This window comes from Danio rerio, chromosome 21 (genome assembly GCF_052040795.2).
Source record: "Danio rerio strain M-AB ecotype USA chromosome 21, GRCz13ab, whole genome shotgun sequence".
Lineage (NCBI taxonomy): Eukaryota > Metazoa > Chordata > Actinopteri > Cypriniformes > Danionidae > Danio > Danio rerio.
This window is the reverse complement of record NC_141041.1, coordinates 47871871-47886668: the sequence shown is the minus strand read 5'-3', so window position 1 is coordinate 47886668 and position 14798 is coordinate 47871871.

Genomic DNA, 14798 nt, shown 5'->3' with positions numbered 1-14798 from the left:
GGGCTACGTTTCCACAATGAGCCCGGGTTGGAAACAACTCTGCAATTAATATCATTAAATCAAGTTCAAATAAATCAGACAACAGAATCATTTATAAATACAGTGATAGCTGGAGGCAGCAGGGTGAGAGGTGATGGGAAATTAAGCTGTATGGAATGGAAACAGGAGGTTCGGTAGGTTTGGGCTAATGGAAGCGCTTTATATGGGATTGAATTTGTCCCCAATGCCAAGGACATCAGCAGATATGCTCTGCTCTTATCTTGCCCTGGGACTCTGAAAGCCACTTTAATGGAAATCTTTTAGAAGATTTTGAAAATTCTACTCTACAGTTTTTTTCCAAATGTCTTTATCTGGAACTAAAAGAGGAAGAGAGAGACATTTGACAAACAGCAGGGGTTTTCGGAGATACCTAAAAGAACCACAATTTTCCTTTAAATAAATCACACAGAGCGCAAGATGTTGTGGAGTGACATATATGGAATTCAAGAGTTCACACTTAGCTGATGATTGATTATAAGCCAGTTTGGTATGCTGTCCCGGCAGAGAGCCCTGAGCTCGAAGGTTCTTGAGCCCTAGGCTCCCTCCCGTTTGGAGGAAGAGAGGGGAGTCTTGAGCTCAGGTAGATTTCGACAACTCCCCCTTGATAAGAGCTGATGACTAAAAATTGAATGCTATTAAAAGATATGCTGCATTATGAGATTACCTGTATTGCAAATTTAGATTTATCAATTTACTTGTTGTGCATGTTTTTGGAATGTGGGAGGAAACCAGAGGACCCGGGGAAAACCCATGCAAGCACGGGAAGAACATGCAAACTACACACAGAAACGACCACCGGCCTGTTAAAGGACTAGAACCGGTGACGCTCTTGCTGTGAGGTGACAGTGCTAGTCACTGGGCCACTGTGCTGCCCTATGGAGGGAAAGGTGAAAAGGTACGGGTGGAAGGGGGGATTCTTCAAATCGAAGATGACTGTAGTGAAAAAACCCTGGCTCTTTATAGTGGGTTAGGAATGGCCTGATTGATGGATCATGCATGCTAATGCAGAACCAGCTGTGTTCAATCATAATCACGTGCTCCTCTCGAAATTAGTTTATGAATAAACTTCACTTAAAAACGCTGTTAGGATACAGTAACTCTTTGTTTGAAATGCTGTACTTGAGGCTAACTGCAAAACTTTTACTTACAATGTCAATCTAAAATCCTATTGGTAACTGCAACCCCAAATCAGAAAAAGTTAGGACAGTATGGAAAACGCAAATAAAATATAAAGTAGTGATTTACAAATTTAATTTGACTCCCATTTCATTGCAGACAAGGGCACAAGCCTAAGCTGAACAACTGTGGTCTTCAATCCCTCAGGCGGCACTGCATCAAGAATTCTCATTCATCTATAAGTGATACCACCACATGAGTTCAGGACCACTTTGGCAAACCTTTGTCAAGGTATTTTAATTGTATGTATGTATCTCATATTGTCATGTGTATTTGATTGTTTTTCCTTGTTTCCTAGCCTGTTGGTTAATGTTTTTGGTGATTATTTTTTGCAGGTGTGATGCGTTATATTCATACACTAAATACTCTGTCTCCGAGGAAGTTTAAATTTGGATTTTTATTAGAAATCTATTTTGTTAGTATATGTATGCATCTCAGGCGATGCAGTGGCGCAGTAGTTAGTGTCAAGCAAGAAGGTCGCTGGTTCGAGCCTCGGCTGGATCAGTTGGTGTTTCTGTGTGGAGTTTGCATGATCTCCCTGCGTTAACGTGGGTTTCCTCTGGGTTTCCCCACAGTCTAAAGACATGTGGTACAGGTGAATTGGGTAAGCTTTAAGCTTGGTCCTTGTGCTCAGGACCAAGGAAGAAAAGGATCATCCTAACCGCTACCAGCAACAGATGCAAAAAAAATTGGCCAGACTCTGTCATGGTATTTCATTTTTAATTTGGCTCAAGACTTTCTGACCAGCCTGATCTCACAAGGATACGCAAGTATTTTACGCTTTGTCAGTTTAGTTGCTAATTCGTACGAAAATGTACGATTTTAAAAAGGAGGCATGGCACCCAACCCCACCCCTAACCCCAACCAACACTGGGTGATAAGCAAATCGTACTAAATTATAAGAATTAGATTGTACGAATTCATACGAATTCAAAAAGTTACAAATTGCCGTGAGATTGCGTTGTCCAGTCTCATTCACTTCGATTCATTTTTAGACGTTAGAAGCAGCCCGTTTTGCTGCTAGATGTTGCAAACTAATATTTTCATATTATATTATTTTGGCTAGTCTGTTTAGTCATAAGCAAAATTGTTTGTAAAGCAAGTAGCTTGATCATTTTTGCCATTTATTATTCCTTGTCATTTCTCCCACAGGCAATTGAATCGGAAGTTCTAAAACAATCACAAAAATGTCCGTATGTTCTAAAAGATTGACCAAGATTGCCACTTACAAAACGTAATGTATATTGTAATAATAATATTATGAATTCATTCATTCATGATGGTGCATACATACAGTATGGATGTTTCTTATTTTCATTTATTTTAATGGAAAAAAAAAAAAACTGAATTCATCCAATCTTAGAAATTTAGCAGTGTGCGAGTTAGCCAGTACTTAGATTGTAGATCATCTGCAAAAAATACTTTTCTTACATTAAGTAGGGCCAAACTTTATTTTGATGGTCCGTTTGTTGAATTAAGTTACATTGCATCTGCAAGCCAACTAATTCTCATTAGATTCTAAGAAGACTGCTAGGTTAGGGTTTAGGGTTAGCGTAAGTTGATATATACTTGCTAAGTTTCTTACAGTCAGTTCTTTTGAACGAGCACGATCAGCAGATATTACGCAGACACTAATCTACTAATACTCAAATGGACCATCAAAATAAAGTATTTGTCTTGTTTCTAGTCTGGTTGTCTTTAAAAATTTTTAGATAAGTTAAAAATACCATTTTGTTTTAAGAAATAATAATACAAAATTAAGTTGTTTTTCCTTACAACTTAATGTTATTTTATTCACTCCATGGCAGATAATTTATTTCAAACCAAAATAAAACTTTACTCCACTTGCAAATTATTTAGCTTATTTAAAAACAAAAGAGATTTAATTTTGACTCATTATTTATGAAAACAAAACAATGCGTTTATTTGTCTAATATATTTAACTTAATGTAATAATTTCTTGATATTTAGACTGGAAACAAGACAAAAACTCTAATTATTTGAAGTGTACAAGCAGCTTTAGGCTTTTTTCTTCTTTCACTCCCTAAACATCCTTGTTCTGTTGTTCCTTTCCTGTAGTCCCGGTAAGCCTGGTCAGTCAGGACTGATGGACACAAAGGAATCCTTTTTTAATAAAGCTGCTTTCAACCAACATGACACACAAAACATTGTTTTGATTTTAGTTGCAGGATGCAAAATATTTCCCATCCACTTTAAGTTTTTACAACCTTTAGCATTCATCCAGACCCAAAATACATACAGTGAGGATTTTGCACTTGACAAATGTGGATTTACGAAAATATCCACTGGTCTGTGACATGAAGTGTCCACTTATTTCCCCCGGGAAATTATAGGCCACACACAAAATCGAATCACAGCACAATGATCCAGTGTGAGCGTCAATGAAGTCCCAAAACCCTGAAGCCTCTGCATATCACAGCGGGCCATGAAGCCCTCCTGCTGCGCTGCTTCAGACCTTAAATCTGTCCCCTTTTGTTGTTTTAGACCACAATGCTATTTGGCAGCAATCTCAAACCGATAGACTTTGATTTACTGAAAGTTTCCCAAGCCTTTGGGAACACAGCAGGTGGCAGTGTGAAATAAATAACAAAAATGAACAACATCAAAATATAAATGGGAAAATTCCATGAAAACCAACAAGATTATTTTTCATTCTAAAGATGAGAAAGAGAGATTTGTATTTTTAACCAAAACGTTTTACATTTACATACAATTTTCATACATTTATTTTCTTTTTGGTCTTTAATAATTAAGGATTTCTACAGCAAAATGAATTGCCAACTTTCAATTATAATACATTGAATCTGAAAAGTTTAACAGTATCTCAACTATTGCAATACGCAAGATTTATTTTTACTTTATATTTAGAGCAAACATTTATAACCGAGCATTTTTAAAGTGCTAATTTGCATTATTTGAACACCACTGATTGGAAACGAAAATTAAATATTATCTCTTGCTTTTCTCTTTTTTTTATTATTATTATTTTTTTTATAATTACAACATCAAGTCCCACTAGCCCAAAACTGTCAACCCTCCCCTTTTTCCTGGGAGTCTCCTGTAATTTACAGTTCTATCCCAGTATCATCCTGTAAAAGTATTTCATCATGTTTCTCAATCTTTCTATGAAGGGTGGCCATAATATACACAACCCATACCGCTGAACCACCAGGGGACGCCCCTTGCTCTTAAATGTGAATCCAGTCTGTGCTTTCATTTTTTTAGGCATGAAAACACTTTTAAATTGTGCTGTCAAACTTAGTGCGTTAACACATGCGATTAAATTGAAACATTTAACTTGTTAAAAAAAACTATCACAATTAATGCAGTTGCAGGTTTTTTTTTTTTTTTACTTCCTGTTGTGGTCGATGTGTGTTTAACATGATAGGAAATATGGATAAGACCAAGGAAGCACTTTTCAAAGGCAAGTTTCAGTATAAAACAATTAATGTCACAAGGCTCTCCAGAGTTTCATGCAATTTCAGGTGTTTCATTTTAACTTTCGACTTCTGTTTTAATGGAATTTTGATACCGCATGGCGAACGGAAATAAAAACCTCCGATAATCAACAATCGCTGCTTACATGGAAGACTCTTAATAAGAGTATTATTTTAAACATATTAAAATCTGAGTATTGGTGTCCATATAAATGTACTCAGAATGTGTCAGATGAAGTCGCTAGCTGTCAGGGGGGTGGGGGGATCTTCAAAAAACGAAGAAAAGGAAGTAAAGTAATGCTGCGGTCACAGTAGAGTTTGTTCGTGCGAAATTCTGTCGAACAGCGCTGCGAATTATAATGGGATTATAATGGTTAATGGGATTAAACAAGATAATTAGACATTAAAAAAGCAAGCGATTGGTCCATATTTACAATTTTGGTCCAGAGTTAATGTTTGGATCTTCGATTGGTCTCACACAATCATGTGATGCGATTTCGCTGGTCAGAGTTCACCAAGCTTGAACTTTGCAATGCAGCGAACTGCAAAACTTGTCACACAAGCTTGCGTTTTCCGGTCTGACGCATTCATGTGTGTATGAATGGAAGTCTATGGGGAGAAAAGTGCAGTGTGAGCGCAGCTTTAGACTGGATATTTTTGTTGAGTTTGAATGATTCGATTGGCTTGCTAAGGATTTCGGATGGGGGACCAGCCACGGTCAATCATATCACGTGCTCCTCTCGACATTAGTTTGTGAAACTAAAGCTGCGGTCACACTGGGCTTTTCCTTCCATAGACTTCCATTCATACGCACGCGAATATGTCAGACTGGAAACGCGGGGTCATGCATCAAGTTTCGCAGGTTGCTGCAGTGCAAATTTTAAGCTTGGTGAACTCTGACCTGCGAAATGGCATCACTCGACCGCGTGAGAACAATCGAGAATCAAAACATGACATCTCTGGACAGAAATTTCAAACATATAGCAATCGCTCGCTTTTTTAAATATCAAACAATCTTGTTTAATCCCGCCCCTTTTCGCAGGGCCGCATGACAGAATATCGCATGCTTAAACTCTAATGTGACCGCAGCTTTAAGCTGATTCTGTTCAATTCTGTTATACAGTGCTGCGAAAAGGGGCGGGGTTAAACAAGATGATTAGACATTCAAAAAAGCGAGCGATTGCTCCATATTTTACATTTCTGTCCAGAGAGGTCATGCTTTGATGCATTCACGTGCATATGAATGAAAGCCTATGGGGAGAAAAGTCCTGTGTGACCGCAGCTTTATCTGTGTCATATTTGCCTCGCTTTTATTTACTTTCTGTTTCTTTGAAACGTCGCAGACGAATGTGGCCGCTGGGATCTGCTTTCACCGCTGAACATTTGCTCAGAGTAAACGTTTGGTATTTTTTGAAGAGAAGCAATATGGTGATACTCATCCCGAGGTCCTCAGATTATGCGGAGTCACTGATTGGATCCAAGACCAGCGACGTGATGATCCCAAGGATTCCATATCCGGGACCAGGCCATATCCTGAGCTGCTGCTGCGCTGATGGTCGTGGGCAGTGGAGAACATGAGTCTGATTCCAGCGACGTCCCAGGGACAGACGAGTCTTCGCTGAGGCCATCTTCCAGCCTTAACCACGGCGAATGAAGCTCTGCACAAGACTTTTGGCCAGCGAAGAAATTAAAATGGTCATGCCCAACTGAGTCTGGTTCCCTCAAGGTTTTTTTTCATCACTCCCATTAGGTGAAGTTTTTTTCCCTCTCCGCTGTCGCCACTGCCTCGCATTGTTCAGGATTGGTAGAGCTACGCATCGATGAATTGGCTCTTCAGTGTTTGAACTCTCAGTAATGATTAAATCACACTGAACTGAGCTAAACTGAACTGAACTGAACTTAAACACTAAAACCTGAACCACACTGTTCCAGTTACTGAACCACACTGTTCCAGTTACTATGACCATTTATGTGAAGCTGCTTTGACACAATCTACATTGTAAAAGCGCTATACAAATAAAGCTGAATTAAATTGTATGTCAAAACTGACATTAATCTTTAATAAAGCTATCAAAGTGGACAGCATCCAGAACATCGGATTTACATAGCCATCCACCATGTTAGCTGAATCGGTCACATGACTGAAATGTGTTCTTGTTTTCGACCCTCCGTTATCACAGTCCACAGTGCAACATGAAAATGCATTTTTCAATTGTATCCACTTTGGACAGCATTTTAAAAAAAGATTGGCATCAAAAAGAAACAACATCTTAGTGAGGAGAAAACATGTGTTTTTAAACAAAAACATATGAGTGGACATAGCTTTATTATTATCGTTATATACTGACACCCTGAGAGAGAGAGAAAGAGAGAAGCATATCTAAACCAAATCTCTTTTGAAAGGCTGAAATAATTTATCACAATTACTTTTATGATGTGTAGAAGTAACACTTTTTTTTACTTTAGAAACCATTTTGACTCTCATTGCATTTGAGACTGCCACCTTGGGATACGAAAACGGGCTGAAATCCAGTATAATAGGAACATATTTCAGGTTTTAAGGACTATTTTAGCCATACCGACAGTGACATTATAGGCAGAAGGAAGGTGTCCAGTCCATTTCCCCCTTCAGCCAGGAATTTAAGAGGACACACAGCTCACATTGTTATGACCTGGACTTTATCTAATCTTGAGCTGGAATTGAATTGGATTGGATGAAGCCACAGTGCTCTTCTCAGAGGAGCTGGAGCAGGTTGGTGGAGAGCTTGTTTATGAATGCCTAATGCGAGGCAGAGGAATTAGAGGCGCCTGCTTGAATCAATATGTTCACCATCCATGTAATTAAGTGGCCTCTGAGCCCTGCCTGTGGAATGCCCTTCCAGAACCTTCACCCCTTAATGCTTAGCATTGTCCGAACAGACAAATGGAATTATGCTGTCCTTTTCTCCTTAATGATTCTTGGATGACTGTATTATTGGCTTTGCCATCTCAGGGTAATGGATTGGAATACACTGATAGTATGACCCTTTTATATTGACCTCATCAATTGAGCATACCTGCAGTAAAATTAGTATACCTCTTGATGCCTGCGGACACACTAGAAACTGTCAAGATAATGGTAGCATCCATTATTTTTAATGTGACATTATGTGTGCTGTATAGCTTGTATATGTCATAATTATTTATGACACTGTCTGGCCTTGTCCAACGAGAAGGCGCCATATCGTAATTATTCTTGACTTTCTGGCGAACTTTGTTTTGAGAAGCATCAAAGGGAAACGTGGGTCACAAAGTATTTATTGCATGGACCAGTGGAGGCAACAATATTCCACCCACTCAAATGAGACACACAAATGCATTTTGTTAGAATTGGAATTATAAGTTACGAGTAAAGCTGAGCTCATACTGCAAGTTGACGGATCATTGTTCAGACTGCATTAGTCTGTAGTGTGCCATTCAGTTGCTGCTGTGTTCACACTGCATCATAGATCCAACCAGTGCTTAATTTGTGAATTGCGAGGTCTCGGAACAGATCGGGAGATTGGGGCGCTTGATGGTGGAGGGGTGTCGAAGATGAAAGTGAAAAAGGTTAGAGAGTCGCGGAAGAAAGTGAAAGGGAACAGCGGACGGAGGAGGAGTGCGGTTGAGGAAGGAACCTGTAAAATAAGGTGCCGGATCAGATTTTAAATTAAGCCCTGGACCCAACCCTGGCTCATTGTAACTACATGCTCAGGGCTATATTTTTGGGAATCTCAAAATACAGGCTCGGGCTACGTCTGCTTGCAGTTTTCTTTTTGTTTTCACAAATCCACAGGCCACTGTGGTAATCTGACAATCTCAGGGTGCTTTCACACCCGCCTTATTTAATTCGGTTGAAGTGTGGTTTATTCATAAACTAATTTCGAGAGGATCACGTGCTTATGATCAACACGGCTGGCTCCTTATTAGCTCCGTAATCAGCCCTATTAGATGATTACGGAAGCATTATAAATAACCTGAGTTTATCACTCCAGTTATCTTCGTCTTGAAGCTCCCCCCTTTCCACCCCATTCATCCTCCTCCTTTCCTGATTGGGCGACACGGTGGCCCAGTGGCTAGCACTGTTGCCTCACAGCAAGAACACTGCCGGTCCAGCCTTTCGGGCCGGTCGATGTTTTTGTGCGGAGTTTGCATGATCTCCTCGTGTTCGCGTGGGTTTCCCCCGGGTTCCCCGGTTTTCTCCCACCGTCCAAAACATGAACCATTGCCAAATCGACTAAAACAAATTATCACTCAATACAACCTCAGTTCACACTTCTCACGGTGACAAGCAGGGGAGTTCTCGAGACCTACCTGACCTCGAACTCCCCTCTCGCCCTTCTAACGGGAGGGAGCCCCGGGCTCGAGGATATTACGAGCTCAGGGCTCTCTCCCGGGACAGCATGCCAAATACGCTTTATTGATTATCAGCTAAGTGTGAACTCTTGAATCGCACTAGAGTTCACTTTCCCTCTTGGTGCGGTTCGTTTGGGCAGGTGTGAATGCAGCAATCGTACTCGAGTGCGCACCAAAAGCGGACCAAAAAAGCGTACCAAGACCTGCTTGAATAGTTGATCTCGGTACACTTTCAAACGAACCCTGGAGCGGTTCGTTTGTGGTGAGAATATGATCCGAACTACAACAGACCCAACTGCAAAAAGCACTGCGCCTTTTAAACTAATCCAGCTGCCGTAGGCCGATGCGCTGTGCATAATGGGATATGGAGGAAAAATATTTGTTGACATTTGTTGATAGAGAGAGAGAGGGAAAAACATTCCCTGATGGATCGTGCATGTGTTTGGACTGTGGGAGAAACCAGAGCAAACCCACGCAAACACAGGGAGAACATTAAAAACTCCACACAGAAATGCCATCTAACACAGCCGGGACTCAAACCAGTGACCATCTTGCTGTGAGGCAACAGTGCTAACCACTAAGCCACCGTGCCACCTCCTGAAATAATAATAATAAAAAAGTCAGAACTTGCTTTAGGTAGCATACAGATCATTTTAACTTTTTTTTTTTGGCTCGCGCGGCCCACTACAGATATCAGATGTTGAAAAGTGAATGACCTATTTAAAGTTTTATTTCAAGCCGCTGGCAAGTTTGATAGTCCAGTTTTAAATTCAGTGAGGGTGTCACGAGAGGAAAGCACAGTAAACTTTCTTGAAACTGCACCAAATACATCTGAACCTAAGATTGAGTATGTTCAGCTGTGTGTGTTTTTTTGTGTCTATGATCTGTGTGGAATATCACAGGATTTATCTAATATGTGCTGGAAATTCAGATAAATGTGTTTTCCCCCTAAGTTAACATGATCCCCAACTGATTCATAACACTGGCTTGAAGACCAGTTGAAATGTTTTTACTTTAGTTTATTCGTTTAACTCATGTATGTATTTGTTTATTAATTTTAACCAGTTTCTCAACTGCTTTTGCTTTTCTTCCTTTAAAATCATTGATAGACTCCCCTTTTTTTCTGGTATGGAGGCTGAAAAGCTGTTTAATTTTTAATGCTCAAATATCTAAAATTCTGAGGCTTCATTAAAAATTGGTAAGAAAAAACGTCAGGAGTCAGCTCTGGTTGAAAAGTCAGACACATGTTCTTTGGTAAGAGTAAAGAAGTGTGTAAATGCTTTAAAGACAATTTACAGGGGAATAAAATGTTTCTTGCCATATAGGACTAGATTCATTTGTTTGGTTTCCTTCGGCTTAGTCCCTTTATTCATTGGGGTCACCACAGCAGAATGAACCACCAACTATTACAGCATATATTTTACACGGCGGATGCCCTTCCAGCCATAACCCAATACTGGGAAACATTTATACACATTCACACACTACAGCCAATTTAGTTAATTCAATTCACCTTTAGCGCATGTCTTTGGACTGTGGGGGAAACCGGAGCACCCAGAGGAAACCTACACCAACACGGGGAGAACATGCAAACTCCACACAGAAATGCCAACTGGCTCTCGAATCAGCCACCATCTTGCTGTGAGGCGACAGTGCTAAACACTAAGCCACTGTGCTGCGCATATCATCGAACCATTTGTTTCTTACAGCCTCATCTCTAGACATTAAACAATAAAACCTTAATAAAAAATATTGCTAGCAGGTCAAAAACAAAATTGTCATTCTATATACTACATCATTATATACCTAGAAAACCTTCATACAGCAACAATGGTTTTACCTGATGGCAGTGGCCTCTTTCAGCACAATGTTCTGGAACGGTTTGAGGAACATGGCAGTTAACATCGTAGCCTTGGCCTTTAGAGTCCCCAGACCTCAATCCAACTGAGCGTATGTGAGAAGTGCTGGACCAACTAATCTGAAATTTGCAAGACTCACCTCACAACTTGCAGGACAGCTGCTAATGTCTTGGTGCCAGATACCGCAGGGGACGTTCATAAGACACGCTGTGATGCATTTGAGCTGTCTTGGCAGCACACGGAAGACCTACACAATATTAGGCAGGTGGCTTTAACGCTGTGTGGATAATTACTGTTTTTTGAGGATAAGGACTTAATGGATATATGCATTTTTTATATATGGTACAAACATCTGTTCAAAGTTACCATTGTGGTTATTAGAGTACACTTTAGTTAAGTAGTTTATTTGTTTTTCAAGCTACGCACGGCCCTACACTTCAACTTAGCACTCCAAGTTCTGTTTTGATTTCGTGCCATTTTACTTTGCATTTAATGTCTTGTTACATAGTTTTAGTAGGCTTCTGTTTTTGCTAATAGAGATGCCCCGATCAGGGTTTTTTTTGCCCTCGAGTTCAAGTAATTTGATTTTGAGTATCTAACGATGCTGAAACCCAATTCGATACTTCTATAATACATTTTAAAAGATAATAAAGAGCGAAGAAACAGATCCAGGATGTTCCATATTTTTTAACTCGCCTTATTTTAGCATTCAACAACTTTGTTTGTTGTGTGAATTGTAGCCCTTTCCTTTCCACTTCTTGCAATCCCAAGATTACATATCTCACAATTTGCTTTGGCAATGTTGTTTATTGTACCTCCACACCGCAGACATGCTCTCACTTTCTGCTTCAAGCTGCTTCCATGCTCTACTTTGCCAGTAGTTAACCAATAGCGTCTCTGCAACAAAGTGATGTCATGTCGCACACACTGCTGTTTCTGTGTGAAGTCAAGAAAGAGGTCCAACTCTGTGCCACCGCATAACTATAGATGTGCCTTTGCTTTAAATGATCTTTTTATTTTGAAGAAGTCTGAAATGATTATGTTCAGATGTCTATAACAGGGTTGTCTATAGTACGCATTGTGTAAGACTCAAACTAAATCTCATCCAAAAGTACAAGACAACAATACATACATTTCTCAAAAGATTTTCCCACCACATCGATATACTCATATACAGGAGTGAGACTCTAAACCAATTAGATTTCATCCCACACCTGTGATCAATACCAGCTATCTACAGATATCTACAGACAGCGAAAACAAGAAAAAAAGAAGATGGGTTTCACAAAACTATTTTATATCTGTTGATAAATAAGCAACATACAGTTTATACTGTAACTTAAATACTACACACTTTAAGCCACAGTTATTTTGTACTTTTTTGTAAACCATTTCATTTTTAGAATGAATTAAATGCTTTTAGGTTAAATATTTAAACAAATCACACATCAAAAATGCAAACTGAAACATGTACCTTTTATGTCTAAAAAACATCAAATTAATATCAAATATTTTTTGTTGACCTTGTTATTGTTTGAAGAAAATAATTTTTTTTAGGTAAAATAAATAAAAACATCAAAAATGTGAATCAATTTGATGCTAAAATCTTGACGTCTATTTGACATCCACACACTGATGCTCTTTAGACCACTATAATAGCAACACAAAAACTATTACGAGGACATTTTTATTCATTTTGTATCCCTACAAGGCATGTAAACTACCTTTAATGTCTAAAAAACATCAAATTATTATCCAACAGTTTTTGTTGACCTTGTTATTGTTCGAAGAAAATAAATGTTTTTAGGTAAAAAAAGAAAAAAACATCAAAAATGTGAATCAATTTAATCTTGACGTCTATTTTGCAGCCACACACTGACGCTCTTGACCACCAAAATAACAGCACAAAAAACTATTATAACTACTTTTTATTCATTTTGGATCTCTACAATGCATGTAAATTATACTGATGTCTAAAAAACATCAAACCAACATCTAAAAATGTTAGAAGAAAATAAATGATTTTAGTTCAAATAAATAAACAAGTAAACACATCTAAAATGCAAATCAACTTGATGTAAAAACCTTGACATCTATTGGAGATCCACACAACGATGCTCTTTTGACCACCAAAATAACAACACAAAAACTATTACCCCTACAATGCATGTAAACTACCTTGATGTGAAAAAGACATCAAATTAACATCTAAAATTGGTCTAAACATCTACAAAATCAAAGTCTGTTTTTTAAACCACTATTAGATGGCATTTTAATGTAGGTATGAAGGTAGTTAATTTATGAAATGTTTTTGATGCCCTTTTGAAAGCAAGGTGCCCGCTAGGTAGTTGTTTGGGGGAGAAAAAGTACCCCATCAAGCATTAGGGTAATGCTAAGATTCAATCAATTACAATTAAATGAACAATAAACAGACTGCTCCATAAAGGGGCATGTGATTGATTTAGCCATCGAAGTCTCACTCCAGCCAGGCTGGCAACTGCTGTATTTACTATTTATTTCTCATGAAACATCAAATACATGACACCGTCTGGATTTTTACCACTTCAGTGCCATCGCTTGCATAATGTGCCTAATATATCAGCTGAACATTGCTGTGTAACAAAAGCAAACATCTGGCAGCTTCTGTACCATCACCTAATTAAACATCTGCATCTGTTTTTTATGATTTCCTGCCATATTCGAATGAGGATAATGAGGCTTTTGTGAAGCAATGAACATTCACATTGTCTTATATGACTTATAAGGCAAAAAGCCTTTGTTTAACCACTTAAACTCTGCAGACCTGGTACCGTCATCGACGTCATCGACGTCATCGACTTTTGCTTTCAGATTTAAAGGGCTAGCATTGCACCAAACCCCCGTAAGTGGTGTTGTTTGAAAGTGTAGAATCTATATTTTATGCACATATGCATCACGTTGGTTTTTATCCTACTGTATAAAAGTTATTTACACTTAAATACACAGTATTTTGGATACCCGAGCTAGGTATTTTACATTGGTTCATTTTCATATTTTTTTATATGACACATGTTATAGCTCAAATGAAAGCTCTTGCCGGTGCTCATACAGTTCTAGCATTCTTTTTACTGAATTATATTCATATGCCAAACAGTTGTTGAATGAATCGCGGTGTTTCCATGGCGCATAAATGTAAACAATACATTCATGATCACTAAGCAGCCCCAGATAGCACAGACAGCTGTCATCTCTTACCTTATGCTGTGCGCTTCAGGGCCATTTCTCTTCTGTTTTTTAGGTGATGTGCATAAGTAATCCTTTTATATGTCTGATGTGGTCCAAACAAAGTAAATTATGTTTGATCAAACAAAAGAATAGTGAAATATGAAAACAAGGATCTGCGGCTTGTACAGCACCTCTCAACAGTTGGAATACAATAACTTTTGCATAGATTATGCTAGATACATTTTTCTTTTTCCTATGATTACAGACATGTGCAGGAACCACCAAAATTAATTACAGCACGCTAGACCACACAGAACCTAAAAGGTACACTTTCAAATTTGAGCTCATAAAAAAAAAAAAAAAAAAGCGCCTCTTTATTTAGGTGTTTATTATAACACAGACAACATATACAGATATTTTAAACACTTTCAATAGTGTTTTATGAAAATTCAAAGGGTTTTCTTTAAAATGATACCCAAATCTTTGCATTTACACCTCTGCATATGGATTTGGGAAGCTTTTAAATTTGGGTAGGCAAAATCCAGGAAATCCCCAAATAGCAGCAGAGTTTAACTGGTTGAAATGTGTTACACTGCTAAATAGGTTACCATCCAAATGGCTAGTTATTTTCATTGACCCTTACATGAGATGCTAACAGCTGCACAGTTTATAAGCGGCTTAGTTTTGA